The sequence below is a fragment of the Rutidosis leptorrhynchoides genome, chromosome 3 (genome assembly GCF_046630445.1).
Source record: "Rutidosis leptorrhynchoides isolate AG116_Rl617_1_P2 chromosome 3, CSIRO_AGI_Rlap_v1, whole genome shotgun sequence".
Lineage (NCBI taxonomy): Eukaryota > Viridiplantae > Streptophyta > Magnoliopsida > Asterales > Asteraceae > Rutidosis > Rutidosis leptorrhynchoides.
In genome coordinates, this window is record NC_092335.1 from 563997856 (window position 1) to 564012694 (window position 14839).

At 35.0% G+C, this 14839-nt stretch overlaps 1 non-coding gene across 1 annotated transcript; it reads right to left on the reverse strand.

Moving 5' to 3' along the window:
* Positions 1 to 14353: 14353 nt before the first annotated feature.
* On the reverse strand, positions 14354 to 14460 carry LOC139903442 (small nucleolar RNA R71). The gene has a single exon (XR_011778260.1). It is a non-coding gene; the product is annotated as a small nucleolar RNA R71 (small nucleolar RNA).
* Positions 14461 to 14839: the final 379 nt, after the last annotated feature.

Below are 14839 nucleotides of genomic sequence, written 5' to 3' on the forward strand. Positions count from 1 at the left end.
CCCTTGTCCCCTCCCTAAGTCCACGGCCACCACCACCCTACCACCTCCTCACCTCCTATAAATACTAAGCCATTTCCTCACAATTCACACTTGCTCTCATTCACAATTTACACACACTTACTCTCTTATCTTCTCTCTAGTCTTTCTCACTCTAAAGGTGTAAGTTTTAAACTTTCTTCTTCTTCTTCTTCTTCTTCTTCTTCCCTTCTCATTCACGACATCATCATCATCAAAAGGATCAAGCTTTTTAGCTTTTGATCTTATTACATCTTGTAGATTCAAACATGGATTTGAATCCTTCAAGAACATGGAAGATTCAAGCTTTCTAGCTTTGAATCTTCACTTGTTTTGTTAGATCTAAATCTTTTAGCTTTTAATCTTTGTATTTTGTTGTAAAGATTCAAACTTGTGTTTGTAATATTCATGTAACTTAAAGATCCAAGATTTATGCTTCAAGATCTTCAAGAACAACTAAGATTCAAGCTTTCTAGCTTTGAATCTTCATTTCATTTGTTGGATCTAAGTTTTCTAACTTATGATCTCATCATTTTATTATAAAGATCAAAACTTGTGTTTATGATCTTCATGTAACTTGAAGATCTAAGCTTTATGCTTCAAGATCTTCAAGAACACCAAAGATTCAAGTTTTCTAGCTTTGTAATCTCATAACTTGTGTGAAAAGGATCCAAGCTCTCTTAGCTTGGGGTTCCATTACTTTTTTTGATCAAGTTTGTGTTCGTACTTGTTTGATTGAATGAAAGTTTGTAGCTTTAGTTGTAAATAGGACTTGTATTTGTATTAAGACTAAGAATATGATGTAACCTTGGTTCATCATCCTTCTAAAACTCTTAAGTGAGTTATATTCTTACTTGGTCTTAACATATTGTGTGTTGATGGTTGAATCTTGGTCAAAGTGATGCTAACCCATCAATGAGTTGTACACTTGAAGCTTACAAGAATCAAGGATGAGAACCGTGATGAGCGTCAAGCACCAAGAATCCCACTGGAGCACTTTTTTACTATTTTTTGGGGTCTCATCAGACACTCTGGGCTTCTTGAAAGTTGATTTTCAGTTAGTTCGTTTCGAGTAGATGACTTTTCGTTTAGGCCTTGCCTAAATCCAATATACGGTTTAGGATTTATAACCTTCCGAAAGTCACTACGCCTTTGTAATGTTGTGCTGAAATTTCTGACCTACTCGCACTTAAACCGTCGCCACGGTCAAACGAAGACGATTTAGGTTCTGAAAATTAGTCAGCGGTTAGAGGACTCATATATGGAGCCATCGCCACTGACTACGCATCTTTTAGTTTTGTATAGAGGTCGTAGAAGCTGAATAAATCAGCCTATTGTTTTGAACTCTACTTTTGTCAAACTTACTTTATCTTTTATGAACGATGATGATGACGATGATGACACTTAAACTTAATTTATGCACTTTTAAACCTTTTGGGACAACATACTGACCTAGTGACCATTGACTTAGGTTGACGACCTTTCGGACCGACTTACTACTTGCATACTTTTCATATTGACTCTACCGCCTTTATCACTGTGAGTTATAGCATCCCTTTTTACTTATACTATTTTTGGGACTGAGAATACATGCGCTTTTTACGTTTAACTTACTTGACACGAGTTCTTAAACTTTACATATGTGTGGGTTATATAATGGCACAAAGATTCCCCTTAGCACGGTAACGTTTAGTCATTGGTTTATGAACCGGTGAACGCAAATCTTAGATATGGATCCATAGGGTTTGACATCCCCACTCGGGCTAGTCGCGCTAGCATTCAACGAGTGTTTAATACTTCGAGGACAAATGCACTCGCCAAGTGCACTTTTAGAGGGTGATATATACATACGTTAAGTCTAGTTACCGGGTGCCCACGGTTAAGCATATACCTTTCATACTGATTTAAACTGCTGGTTGAAGCACTGAAATCTCGTGGTCTACATTACTTTACTGATTACAAACTATAGCTCACCAACATTCGTGTTGACTTTTAAGTGTGTATTTCTCAGGTGCTTAGACGTTGTTGCTTTCGCTGTTAGACTTGCTGTCTTGGTGTTATAGACTTGCTGTTATGGACCTGCTGTGTTAGATTTCCGCTGCATTACTTAGAGATGTCTCAATCATGAAACTTTTATTTTACATTTGTAACTTATGTTATTTTCAATCAATGGCTTTGTAACGACCTTTGGGTCACATACTTATGTTAATGCTTCTATTCATAGGAAGCACGTTATCTTTTGTAAAACGCTATCTTTTTATGAATGCAAACTGATTTTCAAACAGCATATAGTGTTTGACCTTGTAATGATCCTGTTGTTGATGAACCGTACACGATGGTTTTGTAAGGGGCGTCACATTTGGTATCAGAGCATTGGTTGTAGGGAATTAGGTTGCATTAGTGAGTCTAGACCAGGCCAAGTAGGATTCACTAATAGGACTAATCTACAACTTGCTCGTCTACTTGTTACTGCTTACTACTGCTGCATGTTACTGCTTACTTATACTGCCGTATGATCTTGCTGCATGCTACTGCTTACCCTTACTTCTATGTGAACTTGCTATATGCTATTGCTTATCCTCGTTACTGCATGCTACTATCTGATTTCGATTGCATGTTACAATTGCCATGCTATGTACTTCTAGGATGCTGTAGTGCCTGATTACGTGCTTGATATATGTCTTACTGATATGAAAAAAGTTATTTTTCCTTGTTCAGATGTCGGACATGCCGCCCATGACCTTTGACTTCGAGAGTGACTCATATACATCTGCTACCTTACCTACTATTGTTGCTGATTCACCGCTACCCTCCGGCGACTCTGGCGATTCTTCATCTGGAGACAGTGGACACGCTCTTGACCTGATGGACGTCTCATACGGAGACGAAGAACCAGAGGAGATTCCAGCTCCACCCAGCCCTGGACTCCCGGGAGCACGGCACCATTCCGGTGATGCTGTGATTCCTGGGGGAAATGGGGATGGTCCTTTCCGTAATGAGCGTGGACATTGGGTTAGACGCACCGCTGACGGACGAGTCTTGCCGATTCCACCCGGCCGATATCGACTCATGACCACCAGCCAGGCACATCCACCCGAAGACGACGAACCTGTACTACCTTCCGACGATTCAGACGATCCATCATCCGATGACTCCAGCGAGGAGGATCCCGAGGAGGATTCTGAGGAGGATCCTGAGGAGGAGCCAGTGCAGCCACCCTCTACCCTGCCGAAGAAGCGATACCATTTTGATGGTACTGTTATTCCAGGGATTAACGGAGGTAGGCCGTTCATGGACGCACATGGACAGTTGGTTAGGGTCACAGCCCGTAAGCGGGTCGTACCGTATCCCGCCGATCCATTCGTACGTAAGACCGCCCGCACTGTACCATCTACATCTGCACCATCTGGACTATCTGCATTATCTGAACCACCTGCCCCACCAGCATCCCCCGTCGTCGAGGAACTGATGAGGGAAGTGCATGCCCTCCGTGCTCGGGTAACTGAGCTCGAGGATCAGATGTCCCACCTGATGAAAATGATTTACCCACCTTCGCCCTAGGATTATTGTATTAGATTTCTTTATGTATTCCGTTTGTAGTTTCCTGTTTTTCATTAATGTAATGTACGAACCTCATGCCATTGTACGTAACTTTCTTATTATGAATGGAATTACTGTTGCTTGATTGTTGTACATCGTTTACTTTAAGTTATCACATGTTGGCTTTTGTGCTATATGCTGCTGTTTGCCATGCTTCGTTATCATGTATTGTGTTGTTTCCATACTGTTTACCTTATGCTATGACAGTACCGATTATTAGATTTTGACTTAAGTCGAAATTTTGTTGGAAGATCGATGGCTAACAGAAGAGGTCCGAGAGAAATCCCCACCGCAGCTCAGATTGAGGAGATGATAGCTACTCGAGTAGCCGTGACTATCGCGAATGCCAACCCTGCTCCAGCTCCACCAGCTAACCCAGCTGTTCAGAACGGGTGTACTTTCAAGGAGTTCCAGAGCTACAAGCCCCACAATTTCAGTGGTACTGAAGGACCAGTTGGGCTGACAAGATGGTTTGAGAAGTTGGAATCCGTGTTTCGCGTGACTAACTGCTCTGAAGGGAATAAGACTAAGTTCGCATCCTGCACTTTGTCGGATGGTGCTTTGACTTGGTGGAATACGCTCGCCCAGGCGCAAGGTATTAATGAAGCTTACGCTACATCATGGGAGGAGTTTAAGAATGCCATGATCGAGGAATACTGCCTCCAAACCGAAATTCAGAAGATGGAAGCGGAGTTCTGGGAACTGAAGGTTGTCGGAACTGACCTTGATGGCTATAACCGAAAGTACATAGAGTTAGCCCTGATGTACCCACAATGGTTACGCATGAGTTCAAGCGAATGGAACGGTATCTGTGGGGACTCCCCAAGGACATTCAGGGAAATGTCACTTCTTCGAAACCAGCAAATGTCCCGGAAGCCATGCGCCCTGATGAATCAAATTACCCGCCAAGAGCCAGAGAAGGCGAAATCAGAATCGGGAGCTAGTAATGGGAAACGTAAGTGGGACGAAAATAAGGGAAAAGGTTTTAACCAGAACCCAGCTAAGAGGTATGAGAATTTCAAAGGGAACAACAACTGGAGGAACCTTAACCCGAACCCTAGCTCCAACCCTAACTACAAAGGCACCCTTCCTCAGTGTAAGAGATGCTACAAGCACCACACTGGATACTGCAACGTAGTGTGTGAGAAGTGCAAAAGGACTGGACATGTCGGCAGAGAATGTAAGAGCACCGCCCCAGCTGTGAGGACAAACCCGAATGGGCCAAGGAAGTGTTTTGAATGGGGTAATCAGGGCAACTTCAAGAATGAATGTCCCAGCAAGAAGAAGGATGGCGGGCCAGCACGTGGAAGAGTCTTCAACATGAACGCCCGATATGCCCGTGAAGATCCTGACTTGGTCACAGGTACATTCACTATCAATAACTTATTAACTTCTGTCTTGTTTGATACCGGTGATGATAGGAGTTATGTGTGTAGACACTTTTGCTCTAAGATAGATTGGTCGTTAGTACCCTTGGACGAGAGTATGCTTGTTGAGGTAGCCAATGGAAAACTTGAGAAAGTTGACCAAGTTGGCCGAGGAGGTATTATCAACCTAACCGGAGTGGATTTTGAGATTGATCTAATACCCATCAAGTTGGGAAGCTTTAATGTGATCGTCAGTATGGACTGGTTGTCCAAGGTAAGGGCCGAAGTAATCTGTGGAGAGAAGATTCTTCGGATACCTCGCGAAGAGAGCCACTGATTGTTTACGGAGAGAGATATAGCTCGAAGTTAAACCTTATTAGTTGCTTGAAGGCGCAAAAGGTTATGAAGAAGGGGCATTTTGCTATTCTGGCACATGTGAAGAAGCTAGAAACTGAGGAGAAGAGCGTGGATGATGTGCGCATTGTGAACGAATTTCCCGACGTCTTTCCAGAAGAGTTGCCTGGATTACCACCGCCGAGATCAGTGGAGTTCCAGATCGATCTAGTGCCAGGAGCTGCACCCGTAGCTCGTGCAGCTTATCGACTAGCACCTTCTGAACTGCAAGAGTTGCAGAGTCAACTGCAAGAATTGATAGACCGAGAATTTATCCGGCCGAGTTCATCGGGCACCTGTTTTTGAAATGTCCCGTTCATATCGATTTATAAACGTTCCATATTAATTGATTTCGTTGCGAGGTTTTGACCTCTATATGAGATGTTTTTCAAAGACTGCATTCGATTTTAAAACAAACCATAACCTTTATTTTATCGATAAAGGTCTAAAATATTACGACGATTATCAAATAATGATAATCTAAAATATAGCGTTTTCACACGATTATTACATAATGTTTTACAATAATAGTACACATCAATTTAAGTCTTCGAATGCAGTTTTAAACAATATTATACAACCATGCTGACTCCAACTCTTGTCCATAAATTAGTATGCAACAACGGAAGCTCTTAATAATCACCTGAGAATAAACATGCTTTAAACGTCAAAAAAAATGTTGGTGAGTTATAGGTTTAACTTATATATTTATCAAATCGTAATAATAGACCACAAGATTTCATATTTCCATTTCTCATAAACAACATTCAATCTGCATAAAAATCATGCATATGATGAACACCTGGTAATCGACCTTAACAGGATGCATATAGAATATCCCCATCATTCCGGGACTCTCATCGAACATGATAAATCGAAGTACTAAAGCATCCGTAACTCGGATGAGGCTTGTTGGGCCAAATAGATCTATCTTTAGGATTCGCGTCAATTGGTGGAAATTATAATAAACACCAATTCTTAGGCTACCAAGCTAAAAAGGGGCATATTTGGTTCGATAATTCAACATAGAATGTAATTTTGATCACTTGTGTCTATTTTGTAAAACATTTATAAAACTGCATGTATTCTCATCCCAAAAATAATAGATTTTAAAAGTGGGACTATAACTCACTTTCACAGATTTTTCCTTTGTCGGGAATAAGACTTGGCCACTGGTCGATTCACGAACCTATAACAAATATGTACATATATATCAAAGTATGATTTAAATATATTCACAACATATTTTATTACGTTTTTATGATTTAAGTTTGTTAAGTTAGCAGTCCTCGTTAGTAACATACAACTACTTGTCCACAGTTAGATGTGCTGAAATAAATCAATATATATTATCTCAAATCAATCCACGACCCAGTGTATACAAGTCTCAGGCTAGATCACAACTCAAATTATATATATTATTTTAGAATCAACCTCAACCCTGTATAGCTAACTCAAACATTACTGCATATAGAGTGTCTATGGTTGTTCCGAAATATATATATATATATATATATATATATATATATATATATATATATATATATATATATATATATATATATATATATATATATATATATATATATATATATATATATATATATATATATATATATAGATGGGTCGATATGATATGTAAAAACATTGCATACGTGTCTATGGTATCCTAAGATTACATAATATGTATAATACAATATAAATTAGTTAGGATATGATTAGTCTAGATTTGTTACAATATTTTCGTAGCTAAAACTAGCAAATTTATCCAATTTTGTTTTACCCGTCATTTCTTCGTGTCAAATCCGTTTTGAGTGATTCAAGTTGATATGGTTTCATAATGAACTGAAGTTTATGAAACTAAACAGAAAAAGTATAAGTTTATAGTCGGAAATACAGGTTACATGTCATTTTTTAAAGAGGTAGTCATTTTCGTCGAAAGAACGACATCTTGATGACCATTTTGAAAAACATACTTCCACTTTGTGTTTAACCATGATTTTTGGATATAGTATCAGGTTCATATGTAATATAATTTTTCCAGAAAATAAACTTCCAATTCAAAGATTAAGATAGTTTTTATTTTTCTAACCCAAAACAGCCCCCGGTTTCACTACGAAGGCGTATGTCCGGTTTTACGGTGTTCTTCGTGTTTTCAGGTTTTAAATCATTAAGTTAGCATATCATATAGATATATAACATATGTTTAGTTGATTTTAAAGGTCAAGTTAGAAGGATTAACTTTTTTTACGAACAAGTTTAGAATTAACTAAACTATGTTCTAGTGATTACAAGTTTAAATCTTCGAATAAGATAGCTTTATATGTATGAATCAAATGATGTTATGAACATCATTACTACCTCAAGTTTTGTGAATAAACCTACTGGAAAAGAGAAAAATAGATCTAGCTTCAAAGGATCCTTCGATGGCTTGAAAGTTCTTGAAGTAGAATAATGACACGAAAACAAGTTCAAGTAAGATTTCCACTCAAAATAAGATTGTTATAGTTATAGATATTGAATCAAAGTTTGAGTATGAGTATTACCTTGAATTAGAAAGATATCTTACTGTAAATAAGAAAGATTTCTTGAGATTGGATGATCACTTGAAATGGATTTGCAAGATTGTAAGTAAGCTAGCAAGTTTGAAAGATTTCTTGAAGTGTTCTTAAATGGTTGTTTTTATGATGATTAAAGCTTATAATTGAAGCTAAAAGATGGTGAAAATGCTTGGAGATGATCAAATATGATGTTAGGAGTATTTTGAGAGAGAATTTGGAGTGTAAGTATGAGAAAATGGAATGGAAAAATGGGGTGAAATCATAAAAACGGGATTACTTGTTATAAAGAAAAATAAAAGATCCTTAATTTTGTTTTTTGCTCATTAGTCATACAAGTTGTTAAATAATGGTTCCAAATGTTTTTGACTCTAAGATGGCTGATAATAATGAATGATTAAAGGTATATATACCAATAGTAAATACATCTAGAAGCTGTGTATTGTACGAGTACGAATACGGGTACATACGAGTAGAATTGTTGATGAAAATGAATGAGAATGTAATTGTGAGCATTTTTGCTAAGTAGAAGTACTTTGATATGTTTCTTGAAGTCTTTCAAAAGTGTACTAATACATATTAATACACTACAGGTATATACATTTTAACTGAGTCGTTAAGTCACCGTTAGTCGTTACATGTAAGTGTTGTTTTGAAACCTTTAAGTTAACGATCTTGTTAAATGTAATTAATCCATTGCTATAATACTTAAATAAGATGTTAAATTGTTATGTTATCATAATAACATGGTGTATAAATATATCTTAACATCATATATATATATATATATATATATATATATATATATATATATATATATATATATATATATATATATATATATATATATATATATATATATATATATATATATATATATATATATATATATATATATGTTAAAATACTATTACAACGATAATCGTTACATATATGTCTCGTTTCGAAATCCTTAAGTTAGTAGTCTTGTTTTTACATATGTAGTTCATTGTTAACACACTTAATGATTTACTTAATTATCATTTTATCATGTTAAATATAGTGTAACAATATCTTAATATGATACATATGTATTTAGTAAGACGTTGTTATAACGATAATCGTTATATATATCATTTTCGAGTTTCTTAAACCAATAATCTCATTTGTTTGTATATAACTCACTGTTAACATATTTATGGAGATACTTACTAATCATAATCTCATGTTAACCATATATATATCCATTCATATAACACAATGTAATTTTACAAGTTTTTAACGTTCGTGAATCGCCGGTCAACTTAGGTAGTCAATTGTCTATATGAAACTCATTTCAAATAATCAAGTCTTAACAAGTTTGATTGCTTATCATGTTGGAAATATTTAATCATGTAAATATCAATCTCATTTAATATATATAAACATGGATAAGTTCAGGTCACAACAGTACCTACCCGTTAAATAAATTTCGTCCCGAAATTTTAAGTTGTTGAAGGTGTTGACGAATCTTCTGGAAATAGATGTGGGTATTTCTTGTTCATCTGATCTTCACGTTCTCAGGTGAACTCAGGTCCTCTACGAGCATTCCATCGCACCTTAATGATTGGTATTTTATTTTGCTTAAGTCTTTTAACCTTACGATCCATTATTTCGACGGGTTCTTCGATGAATTGAAGTTTTTCATTGATTTGAATTTCGTCTAATGGAATAGTGAGATCTTCTTTAGAAAAACATTTTTTCAAATTCGAGACGTGGAAAGTGTTATGTACAGCCACGAGTTGTTGTGGTAACTCAAGTCGGTAAGCTACAGATCCGACACGATCAATAATCTTGAATGGTCCAATGTACCTTGGATTTAGTTTCCCGCGTTTACCAAATCGAACAACGCCTTTCCAAGGTGAAACCTTAAGCATGACCATCTCTCCAACTTCAAATTCTATGTCTTTTCTTTTAATGTCCGCGTAACTCTTTTGTCGACTTTGTGCGGTTTTCAACCGTTGTTGAATTTGAATGATCTTCTCGGTAGTTTCTTGAATTATCTCCGGACCCGTAATCTGTCTATCCCCCACTTCACTCCAACAAATTGGAGACCTGCACTTTCTACCATAGAGTGCTTCAAACGGCACCATCTCAATACTCGAATGGTAACTGTTGTTGTAGGAAAACTCTGCTAATGGTAGATGTCGATCCCAACTGTTTCCAAAGTCAATAACACATGCTCGTAGCATGTATTCAAGTGTTTGTATCATCCTTTCGCTCTGCCCATCAGTTTGTGGATGATAGGTAGTACTCATGTCTAGACGAGTCCCTAATGCTTGTTGTAACGTCTGCCAGAATCTTGAAACAAATCTGCCATCCCTATCAGAGATTGATAGTGCTCCAAATGAACATATATTTAGTATCAACATCCTTCTAATATGTAAAACTTTTAGTTACTATTGTTCTATTTTTATGTTGTAATCATTTAAATAAATAACAGCGAAGACAAAAGAAGAAAACGACTATTTGAAGACGCAAATGACCAAAAAGCTCAAATGTACAAGATACAATCCAAGTGGTTCCATTTATTGATAAGAAACGTCTAAAAATTATAAGAGTACAAGTTGCGGAAGATAAAGTACAAGATATTAAAGCATACGAAAAGTCGTTCGAGAAACCGGAACCGAGACATAAACCGGGCGTAAATGTACGAGACAACGGATCAAAAATTACAAGTCAACTATACACAAGAATATAATATAATATATATATAATTAATATAAATTATGTATATATTATATATATATATATATATATATATATAATTTATATATAATTTATATATACATATATATATATATATATATATATATATATATATATATATATATATATATATATATATATATGTCGACTAACAAGAAAACAAAAAATATGTGAGCTGGATCTGACGGCCATGCGATCGCATGGGAAATAGGCATAAAACCCATGCGAGTGCATGAGCCCGTGCGAGTGCATGAGATTTGCACTGAAACCCCATGCACTCACATGGGCATCAGAATCAGGAAATATGCCTATAAATACCAGGCTTCTGCTCGACGTAAAAACTACACACTTATTTTCTTTCTTTCCTCTGTAATATTTATAATTATAATTAAGTTTAAGTAAGATTAATAACAAATTATGGTTTAGTTGGTTTATTTTAAGCAATGTTTTACGGGTTTTAAAGTCGGAATTCTATCCGTGTAACGCTACGCGATAAACAATCACTGTAAGCTATGTTCTTCCTTTTTAAATTAATGTATCGTAACTAAGTTATTATTATGCTTATTTGAGCCGAAGTAATCGTGATGTTAGACTAAATATTAAGATGGGGTTATTGGATTTTGTACCATAATTAAGGTTTGGACAAAAGACCAACACTTGTGAACATTGGACTAATAACTATCAATAGGTAGGGGGTATTGTCTAATTGAATGAAAACTCATTAGAATCTGTCGAACCTATCTTCAAATTTGTTAATCTAATAATTATTAAAATGATTATGTATGTCCTATTTAGTGACGTTTATACGACATCTTTTACGATCATTTAATTAATTATTCAGGTTGGGTAATTGATTATTCATTCTGATCAAGTGGGTAGATTAATATTCATATCTCATTAAAACAGGGGTGGATTACATACAAGGATAATTGGTGTAATTGTTAACAAAATATTAAAACCTTGGATTACACGCAGTCGATAACCTGGTGTAATCATTAAACAAAGTATTAAAACCTTGTTACAGTTCGAATCCCTAATTAGTTGGAATATTTAACTTCGAGAATAAGGTTAATTTGACGAGCATTTTATAATTATGACTGATGGACTATTATGGACAAAAACCATATAGTTATCAAATAAACCAGGACAAAGGACAATTAACCCGGGTAACAATTAATTAAAATCAAAACGTCAAACATCATGATTACGGAAGTTTAAATAAGCATAATACTTTTATTTCATATTACATCGTACCTTTATTTACTGTCATTTAATTACTGCAATTTACTTTATTGCAATTTAAATTCTGTCATTTATATTATCGTCATTTATCTTTACGCTTTATTTAAAATCGACAAACCGGTCATTAAACGGTAAAACCCCCCTTTTATAATAATAATAATAATACCACTATATTACTAATATATATATATATATATATATATATATATATATATATATATATATATATATATATATACAAATATAATTGTTTAAAAATATAGTGTACGCAATAAGCCGTCTCCCTGTGGAATGAACCGGACTTACTAAAAACTACACTACTCTACGATTAGGTACACTGCATATAGTGTTGTAGCAAGGTTTAGGTATATCCCATCCGTAAATTAATTAAAACTTGTATCATATTTCGTAGTATTTCGTAGTAAAAATAATAGTATTTCATACACCACCTTCGCTCGCACATCAAGTTTTTGGCGCCGATGCCGGGGACTTGGTGAAACGCTATATTTTTATATTTGTAAAAATATAATTGATATAAAAAAAAAATATATATATATATATGTAAAAGCATAAAAAAAGAAATATATATATATATATATCTATATTTTTAAGTGTTTAAATTAAAAAGTTTTCATTTTTTATTTCTTTTGTTAAAAGTTATAAAAACTAAAGTAATTTTTTTTGTAAGTTTTATTTAAATTAAATATTATTTTCTATAAATATTAAACTCAGGAAAAAATATATAAATAAATTAGAAATCGGGCCACAACGCTGTAGCAACCCAAGACTTACCTGATCTGCTAGGCCATGCGATCGCATGAGTCCGTATGCATAATCTCATGCGTTCGCATGACATAAACTGACAGGCCAAACCTAGTACGGAATTAGGTTAATATTATTATTAATAATTAAATCATTTAGGGTTTTAATTTAATATAATTAGTTTAGTTTTAATTAATTAATTATAAGTTTTAATTAGTATTATTAATTTAAAATTAATACTTTTATAAAATAATAATATAAAAATAATATTTTTATAAAAATAAGCAATTTTATCATTTTTTGTTTCTTTTTATAAATTGTATATTTTTTCGTTTAAATTCGTAATTTGTATTTTTGTCGTTCGTAATTAGTTTTAAACTTAGTATTTGCCGTAGTTATTTTATATTTCTAGATTTTTAGGCTTTACCGTAAAATCCCTTAAGTGCTTTTTCTTTAGATTAAGACTTAGGCGCTTTAGAATTTTACGACGTCACTTATCGCTCTAGTTTTAAATAGATTTTAGTGCCTAATTAAGTTATTGCCGTTTTGGATATAGATTTCCTTTTAAGCTTTAATACCTTTAGGCGCAACTTTTTATATTTAGTTTTTAGACTTTTAAGTTTCGACGTTTTTATTTCTTTTTATTATTTTTCAAATTTTTTTTCGACGTTTGTTTTTCGACCTCTTATTTTTCGACGCGCTTTTTCTTCCTCATTTCTACGCTATAGTTTTTAGGACATAGATTTTTATCTTCTTTAAATTTAGACGAAAAATTATTTTAAGCGGTTAAATTGATAGACATCCAAAATTTTCTGGTTCGTAGTAATAGTTGGATTTGTTAGTGGCGAGTTGTGGGCTTCCGATTTAAAGGGTCCTTGCTACCTGCTGCATCTATTGGCTATTCGAAATGTGGGCAAAATCAGAAAAGTCTATTAATTTGAAAACTTATATAATTTTTATTTTTATAACTAATAGGATATTCAGTGAATGCACCGAGCAAAACGTTCACCACCTTTCATACGTTCACCACCTGTAACTCGATCAAGACATCTAGCCAATATTTTCACCGTTGATTTTTCTTTAGAATTGTCATCTAGTCGACCAAGTACTCCAATTCAAATTTCCGATAATCCATTTTTTGAACCCGATTTCACAATTGAGAACCCGGAGGATATTCAAGGACAATTCAGAGATCCTGAACCACTAATCATTCCTCCGAAGCCACAAATTACTCATCCAGAGATTGTCGAGGAAGAAACCATTAAATCAAAATCCTCTAGTGATTCGGATTCAACAAATTCAATTATGGAAGTAACAGAACCTCTAAGTATGGAAGACCGAATGAGAGCCACACGCACGGGCCATGGTCACGCCATTATTAAGCCAGATATTAATGCGCCAGATTATGAAATCAAAGGACAAATCCTACACATGGTAACTAATCAATGCCAATATAGTGGTACGCCAAAAGAAGATCCAAACGAACATCTTCGAACATTTAATAGGATCTGTACTCTATTTAAAATAAGAGAAGTTGAGGATGAACAGATCTATCTCATGTTGTTTCCCTGGACTTTAAAGGGAGAAGCCAAAGATTGGTTAGAATCGTTACCTGAAGGGGCGATTGATACATGGGATGTCTTAGTTGAAAAATTTCTTAAACAATTCTTTCTGGCATCTAAAGCCGTGAGACTTCAAGGAGAAATTGTTACGTTCACGCAGAAGCCAAATGAAACTCTATATGAGGCGTGGACAAGATTTAGAAAATTGTTGAGAGGATGTCCTCAACATGGTTTAGACACTTATCAAATAGTACAAATATTCTACCAAGGATGCGATATTACTACACGAAAAGACATCGACATAACAGCTGGTGGTACCATTATGAAGAAAACCGCAACTGAAGCTTACAAAATCATTGATAACACAGCCTCCCACTCACATGAGTGGCACCAAGAAAAAGATATTTTTCGTTCATCTAAAGTGGCAAGAGCCGATTCTAGCCATGACTTTGATTCCGTTTCCGCAAAAATAGATGCTTTCGAGAGACGAATGGAAAAGATGAATAAAGATATTCACGCAATATGAATCAGTTGTGAGCAATGCGGAAGACCACACTTAACGAAAGATTGCCACATTGAGCAAACGATGGAACAACGTGAGAATGTTTCCTAC